This window comes from Drosophila ficusphila, unplaced genomic scaffold, assembly GCF_018152265.1.
Source record: "Drosophila ficusphila isolate 14025-0441.05 unplaced genomic scaffold, ASM1815226v1 contig_106, whole genome shotgun sequence".
Taxonomy (NCBI): Eukaryota; Metazoa; Arthropoda; class Insecta; order Diptera; family Drosophilidae; genus Drosophila; species Drosophila ficusphila.
In genome coordinates this window covers 7,161,560-7,170,068 of record NW_025063993.1, presented here as the reverse complement: position 1 = coordinate 7,170,068, position 8,509 = coordinate 7,161,560, and the positions used below count along the sequence as shown (strand labels likewise).

Sequence of the window (8,509 nt, the reverse complement as noted above, 5' to 3'; positions counted from 1 at the left end):
GTTTGCCGAAGCTATCGCCGCTCTTTGCCAGTGGCAACTCGTGATAATTTGTGCAGCGCCCGGTGGCTCCGGATTCAAATTGGAAACGCCATCATGCTCCATTAACCCCCAGGCGCCCCCGCACCACCCCCCAAAAAAAAGAAAAGATTCGGCAGAACGATCGATCGTTGGTTGGCTGGGATGAACCTAAGGGGAAGGCGGTGGGCGGTGGGCGGTGGGCGGTGGTGTTTTTGGCGTGCGAAGCGCTTTCGCGATCAATTGCACGTCGCTCGCTGAAAAGCGCTCGGCAATCTATCGCCGGCTCGCTCGCTCTCCATTGGCCCCCATTTGCTGCTGACGCCGGCAGCGGCACGTGCCGCACAATCTTAGCGCGGTTCCATTGCTCCGGCCCGCTCACCCGCTCCCCCTCCCCCTTTCCCCTCCCTCCGGTCGACGGAGCAGTCTCCGTTTCCGTCGCCGCGTTGTTTGTTGTTTGCTCATGAGCTTTTGTTATTTTTCCAACCGATGTTGACTCTTGCTCTGTCGCCATGCCGGATCGCTCGGCTGAATTCCCCCTTTCCCGCTACAATCTTCATTTCTGGTGCTATAGTACTGACCCAACTGGATAGCCCCCTATGTCGGTAATGAGACAAGTTCAATTTAATTTCTCTAAGTTACTAAGTAAGGCTATAGTGGTTTCAAAATTGATTATTTAAAATTATTTTAAAGTCAGAAATTATAAAAACTAAATAGAAAACAGGAAAAAGAAGTATGCATTGAGTAAATGAATTCAAATTAAAAGAGAATTAATCATCTGTTATTTATTGACTTAACGAAAGTTTAGTTTTAATCTTAATTTCCTGTATTTATTATTAAGATTTCTTTTTCTTAATTTAATTTAATTTATAGGAATAAATGTACTTTTTATAGTTCTAATATTTATTACAAAGATTCAGGTACTTGGACACTTGGCATCACTTGTACCGCAATCAGATTTTATGGAACAGGCGCGTGTCGAGATTTGCTCAATACTTATTTTTAAACGCACCTTAATGGGTCAGAGACGTTATGCAATTCTCTCCCGAAACAATTCCCTTTTCGAGCATAAATATTTTCATTTGTTTTCCTCCCCTTTCTTTTTTTGGGCCAGCTTGCGTAATTGGCCAAAGTGTGTTCCGTTGAAGTGGGTTCATCGGAGTTATGTAAGCGTTGCATTGACTTTGGATCGGAATTGCATTACAGTTGACATTGTGCATTTTTGCGGTTTTCTTTTTACTTTGATTGGTTGCGAATTGAGAACTAATTAATCTGCAATTAAAAGAAGGTGTCACCCTACGCGAGGCTTAAACGGCAGAAACAAAAGTCGAAAGCTATACGAGCTATTTGTTTTGATATGGCACAAGTTTCGATTGTTGTTATGACTCAAAAATTCAGTTATTTCACAAGTAAAAGACACAATTTATTTGCATTGAAAGGCTTGCAGAATAATATATGCATTTTAATTTTTAAAGAAATTACTTACTAAATTTTAAATGTTATAATACATTTATGGTATCTTTTAGCTGCAGAAAACTACCTAAAATAATTTCAAACCGCTTCCGCTGCCTTAAAAACAACTTGAAAGAGTTCCTGATCAGTAAAAGAAAAAAGCTCACATGTAAGTGCTTGGAAATTCGTCATAGTTCGGTTATCCCCAACTGAAAGTGCCTCTTCAGATTTCACGAGTCTTAAAATGTTTCGGGCTCAATAATTCTTTTACGTAAAACCAAAGCAAAAAAGCGTGACGCTTACACGCGCCCATTTAAGCCGAAAAACATACGGAGCAAAAGGAAGCAATTATTCTGCCAAGTAAACTAAGACGCTTCTTGCGCAAGCTTCTGCACTGACCATTTGACAACTTAAAAAACGCAAAAACAAGGGGAAAAAAGTGTTGATACTTAAGATTTGTTGCGACACGCAGATCATACATAGCACGCGTTTGCGAAACACTGAAGCAGAGCAAATAAAAACGCTCGGAGTTGTGGACTTTTGGCAGTGAGTTTGCAATGAGCCATAATTACCAAAACGTGCCTCGATTGGAAGCTAAAGTCAATCTATTCCAAGAATTCGATTGTTTAGAACCCAAGCGCGTGTCGCTGGCTGCTAATCGAAGTTAAGTTGGGTCAGTAATGAGTACTTAGAAAAAGTTGAATAAATATCAGAGATAATTACTGTTTCAATTTTAATTACTATCCGTTAGGTATTAAAATTGAGTAACATTGGCAATAGTACTACTTTTAAAAATATGTTAACATAGTTTTTCTTTAAGTGTACCAACGCAATGCTCATAAGCTTCAATGGGCAAATAAAGTAGAACACACAAGCGTTAAACTATTTACATACTCTTGATTTATGGGCCGTTTTATCTGCTTTTGCTGGCAATTCTGACAGGGGAAAACCGGCACGACTCCCAAAGGTGTTGTGCGGCATAATCACTCCCGATCCCATTTCAATCCCATCCCCCTGCCACTGGCACCTGTTCGAAATGTTGGCGGGCTTGGTGCATTATCATACCCGATAATCGCACGGTGGCGGCGTTTCCAACATCAATCAGACGCCCACACAGGCGCTGTCCCATTCCATTCTATTTGGCTAATTGACAGAACGTCGCCTGCAAATTAAATGTCGGATAATGGCAATTACAGTGGACATTGCCCTTGATAGAAAAATGTGAGGTCGGAAGTGCCTAGCTTGCATAGGAATAAAAATAAAATGCATTTAAATGTATATAAGATTTGTAAGCTCATTAATACACCTTCAAAATGGCAATTACAGTGGATATTGGTAAGAATCATCAACTAATTTAACAATTTTTAAATATAAATCAAAATAAAATCGTCTATATGTTATGTTATCATTAAATAATTAAACAATTTTTTAATATAAATCGAAATAAAATAGTCTACATGATATGTTTTAAAACAGAAATTTAGATTTACTATAGAGTTATCGGCAATAATTATGACCAACTTAACACAAAACATTTTTGTGAATCCAACTTCCATTATTTATTCAGTTTGAAAAATTTTAAAATTTGTTTGAATTCATAACAACTTTGTTCTTAGGCCGTTAACCTATCATTTATTGCTTTTTACCCCAGTGACAAGAATAAACTTCGTTGGTAATAAAACATCGTAGACGAATTTTAATTTTATTAATAGGCCCAAAGCGTAAAAAATTCCACAGAAATATTCCAAAATCTGTGAGTTGACAATGGAAATACGAAATATATCTGATCACAATCTGGACCACCGAAAGGTGCTCGAATCGGTTAATTTGAGATGCAAATCTGGTCTAGGAAACTAGACAACCGGACTCGTGTTCTCAATAGACAAGTCAGACTGTGCGCCATTATCCATATATCCACATGTCGGAATACTATATACGGAGTGTGCTGGGAATGTCGCCGCGAATTCCACGAAGCGGAATACAATCGAGTGGAATTAAAAATGCTAAAAAAAATAATAAACCACAATGAAGCGTGTGAACTCAGCTGCAGTCGCGTGGACTATGACAGGCTATGACAAAAGCACGGCGCGTGTGGCTCAGAGTGGCTCGCCGATTCAGTGGTTCGGCGGCTCAGCGGTGGCTCGGTGGGTCGGTGGCGCACTGGCTTAGAGTGGGGCCCGTCCGCACCACTGGAGTCTCGAGCGGCATCTCCGGCGACTGGTTTTTTTCAGAGCCATTTGCTTTATTTTCCTACCTTTATTTAAGATTATTTTTAACTCTTTTTCTGCCTTGGCAAACACGCGCTTGTTGGCTAATTTTTCTTGGGCTTGCTTTCTTTTTTGCGGCGGGGGAATTCCAGAAACGTTTCAATGCGGTCTGCTCGCCAGTTTCTGGCCTTTTGGTGGCTAACATTTTAATGCCAAACAGCCAGACAAGCGACGACGGATGGCACAGACCCGACACGCTGCAAATTCTAATTAATGACAGTTTTAGACATTTTTGCGCTAGACGGCGCCAAAGACAAAACAACAACAAAAAAAAAAATACAAAAAAACAAAAAAAAAAAAAAAAAAGCTCGGCTTGAAAAAAGCAGCATCTAAAAAATGTTCGTCTTAAATGTATGTGGTGTCTGTGTTTGGCCGTAGATTTGAGCCCGCGGGGCATGTCTGGCCAAAATCTGTTGAAAGAGGCAACGGATCGGATGATCATTTCATATAAAGAAGGGTTTTTTCTAAAAATAAAAGAGAACTAATGATCGATAAGTTGATTCTGAGCTTGTCTGTGGCGTCGTATTGAAAGTTGAGCGATGTTTCAATTTTGTATCTCGCAAATCCATCAAAAACAAATCACTTAAGTCGGTTGGGTTTCATATGTAAAAGATATAGATGATTTGCAAAGCTGTTAATCAAGCTTCGTCACCTTATGAACATTATGAAAACCTGGAAACTACAAGATAAATTTAAATTTTATTTATGAATACACCTGTGAATTAGTAAACGTAGTAAGTAACCCCTTATAAAAACCTTTTATTTTATAGTAAGTTGCTTTTCAACTAATCAGGGCTATAGGACTTGGGAAAACAAAGTTGTTAAATCAGTTCCGTACTTTAATCTATTCGTAATCAAAGTCAGTTCCGCCTAGCATGAGCCAAACAAAATTCCTGCTCGTTAAGATTCCGAGATTCCGAGAAACCTAAGTCGCTCAGCATCCTGCAAACGGTGATCCGCAAGAAGCCAGTCATTGAATTAAGTCAAATGGGAGTCACTTTCGACTTGTGACTCACCTCCGATCGTTTGGACATTGGTCTGGCGTCATAAAGGTGGGTGGGTCGTGGGAGAGTCGGGAGGTGGGCCGATCGACAAGGTCGTTGCGTCAGCGTTCCACGATGACGTCGGTCGCCCTGCTGTACTTTGCTCCGGCGGTGATTGCATGTTGCCGCCGGCGGCTTCTCGGCTTCCCAACAGCCGTCTGTACAGGTTTCTCGAGCTGGCCGCCGTTCCAGCGGTTTCGACGGGTAACCACCACCACATCACCCGGCTGATAAGCTGTTTACGCCAACCGATGTCTTGGGCCTCGGCAGACAATCAGTCATATATGACTGTATAGTGTATATATAGTATATATATGGTAGTGCTCGTATGTACGTACACATCTGCTATAGCTTGCGGGCGGCTTATCGGAGTACTCACTGTGCGAGAAGGCAAATGGTGAAATTAACGACTCGTGCTCGTGCTTCGCATTGCAGCGCACGTAGACGCCTTCGGTTTGAGCACTGAAAAAAAAAAATATATATGAATAGAAAAACTAATTACCAATTTTAAATCATTTATTAATAGAAGGTTTTATTTTACTTGATATATTACTATTTATAATTTATAAGTATGCAGCTTCATCAATCTTGAGATTGTATTTTAAGATATTTGACTATTTTTAGAACAAAAGAAATACAAGATAATTACAGTCTTTAATTAGTCTTTTGTATTTAAGTCTTTTATAATGCGAATTAAATAAAATTTTAAAAGTCAACAATAGATGGACAATACAATTAATTGAAAACTTTTTTAAATATATATGTATGTATCTTTAAATATGTATGCGTAAATCATTTCAATGACTTCCTTTTTAGATTCTTTGGCACCTGGTGGAGTTTTGTATTAAAAAGGGAAATTAGAAAGCACTCCACTTTTGTTTACTGTGTACCCGCAGACCCTGCTGAGGAGTACGTGGTGCGGTGCATGGGATCCGCGGTCTGCTGTGCTCTTATCTGGGTCCCCGGGCCGACTTTAGTAAGCGACTAAGGGCTAGGCCAACACTTGTGCTTTCAATGTTTCTATGTGGGTCACACGGCCCCGACTTTCGATTAAAGTCTTTGACGTCAGCGACTGGGTGCCGGAACTCGAGGTAGAATCAGCCCAAAGATCGTACGATGCATGCAATCAGCATGATTTCGTCTGGCGAATCGTACACCCACCCATCCAATCATCCAATATCCGTGGCAATCGGCGACCTAATCGCGTGACACCGTACAAAATTTCCTTTTTCGGGGCTCGACTCATTTCCGGATGGCGACTGTTGCCATATTCCTCAAATGAAAAGTGCTGAATGTGATGGCTATAATTAAAATATTACTACGGTACTACGCTATCAATTACAAATCGATAATGGCCATTCGTGTGACCTTAAAAGGAGCATTTTCTATGCGGAACTATTTAGTGGGCTTATCAGGGTTGTGTCATTTTCAGGGGTGAATATGTAACTATTTCAAACTATTGAGTAACTCTGTCTGTTAAAATAGTGGACAGCTGCATTTATTTTTAGCATTCGTGCAAATAAATATATACTAGTAAAATATGATTTTAATTACAGATAATCATAATAATGTGATTCGTTGGAATTGAAAAGCATTAGGTTTGATCTTGTAAGTTATAACAAAAACGTATTCCCTGGTATCTCAATTTATTATTCCCACCTTAAGAGTTGTTTACTCCTCACCGACATTCGTGCTGATTAGAATGTCATTATGATATATCAGCCTGCACGTGGCTGTCTAAAAATAGGGCAAATCCCTGAGATGAAGCGGAACGAACTTCAAAAATACCTCCCGACTTCCCAGACAGAGAGATTCACACTGATATGGAAATTTTTGTCATCCGCTAATTGTGACATCTAAATCAAATGTTATCAGGTGTTAAATGCAGTAAAGCTTGTAAATAGTGGAGTGGGTCTATCTAATGATAGCAAATTGGGGTCTGGGCCCAAGAAACTCACTGTAGTTTTCCATTGCGTTGCGAGAAGCAACAAAAAATCTTCCGCTCCAGACGGCCGGTCCATGGTGTGAATTGTCAACAGTGGTGGCCCTTCTCACGATTTTTAGTGCTATTTCGGGCGAATTAACCTCGTCGCTACTGAATACTTGGCACTGGATACTGGATACTGGATATTCAGACGTGATACTTGCGTCATAAGGTCGGATCACGATATCTCCAAACCGAGCCCAAGGCGCTAAGTTTGCGGTTAAGACTTGGCGATCGATTTATTTTTGGCTTTCGCGCCATAGATTGATTGTGCCCACAAGAAAAACAAATGCGACTGCGACAGTGACTGCTTTATAAATAAATAAACAGTGCCAAAAATATCACAAATAACAAAAGAGTTTCAGTGGAAGATGAATGGCATTGTTGTTGCCATTGGTCGGTTGCTTTCCTGAGGTTTTTTTCCGAGATTTCGGCAGCTTTATTTCATTTGTTACTCATTTGTGCCACCGAGTCGATGAAATAACGCCAAAGCGTGCCCCCAGTCAAGTTATTTTTATTGTTAATTAATACCTTTTATTTTTATGTGCACAGAAAACACTAGAAATCCACATACTCGTATACAAATATATAAGCTAAGATCTCCGAGCATTATGATCGGGCTCGGAGTCCAACGGCTTAAAATTTGCAATTCAAATTCGCACCCAGAAATAAGCAGACGGCGGAAAAAGTCACCTTGCTTGGAATTTCGCTGGTGGACATAAACAAAATGCTTTAAGAGCTAAGAAAAAAAGGTTAACACCATAACTCAATCCGCAATAAAAGATCTATAAATGCTGAATCTTGAAAAGCTGAAAAGAATATTTGCTTAGAGTCCAGGCTAGATTATATCCTATACTTGCCAAGATTAAGATGGCCTCTTCCACAGCAAAAATATTTTTATAAATTTCTGGAAAACATTTACCCCCTTAAAAGAACAAAGTCTAAATCGTATATAGTAAGTCCCCCGCCACAAGAATTTCGTGGGTTTATCTCTTGTTAGCGTTATTTGTTAACTTGGTGGCTATTTACTCTGTATAAAACACTTTATATCCACTTTTTCTGGAGAAACTGACTCTGGCAGTTGGACACCCGATTCGGTGTCAGTGGCTGAGTTACGACCCACAGAACCACTCGAGCTGACGCACCTGGAATTCCCCATAAATCAGTCGCAAATAACTAGAAGCAGCTTGTTTGTTCGCTTATTTGTTTGAATATTTTGTTTATTTTCGGTTATTCGGTTTTTGCTGTTTTTTTTTTTGTTTTGTCGCGGCCGGGAATTATACAGTAGCCCTACCACAGTAAGGCCGAATCATAAAACAACAGCGGATAAAAATCGCGACAATATCGACAGATAGACAAGGGGAAAGCTAAAGACAGGTTGGGGCATCATTTGTTGATTTATAATTGGCTGCGACCGTACACTGGCTTCATATTAATTACTATTATTATGTATGGAAATATCCGAATGGAATCGAGCTTATATTTCGGTAGTCAAATTATGGTGGCGTGATTATTTCATGATGATTAAATTGATTCTGAATTAGTATGGGCCACAAAAAAATATGAGAATCTTTTTCCTATTATCATTTCCAAGAATCTGGCTTCTGGATAACATGCGAGGTCACTTAAGATTCTTATAGAAGAAATAAAACCAATTCCTTATGTTAATTTAAAATCTTGTTTGTTAGATTCAAAATACCAGGCAAATCGTACAAAATGTGGTTCTATGAATATTCTTTCTGCTGTTT

At 39.7% G+C, this 8,509-nt stretch overlaps 1 long non-coding RNA gene across 1 annotated transcript; it reads right to left on the bottom strand.

Moving 5' to 3' along the window:
- Window positions 1-4,473: 4,473 nt before the first annotated feature.
- LOC108088963 lies at window positions 4,474-5,233 on the bottom strand. Its single transcript, XR_001771259.2, has 2 exons — window positions 4,751-5,233; window positions 4,474-4,676 (listed from the first exon to the last, which is right to left on the bottom strand). It is a non-coding gene; the product is annotated as an uncharacterized LOC108088963 (long non-coding RNA).
- Between the last annotated feature and the right edge of the window lie 3,276 nt (window positions 5,234-8,509).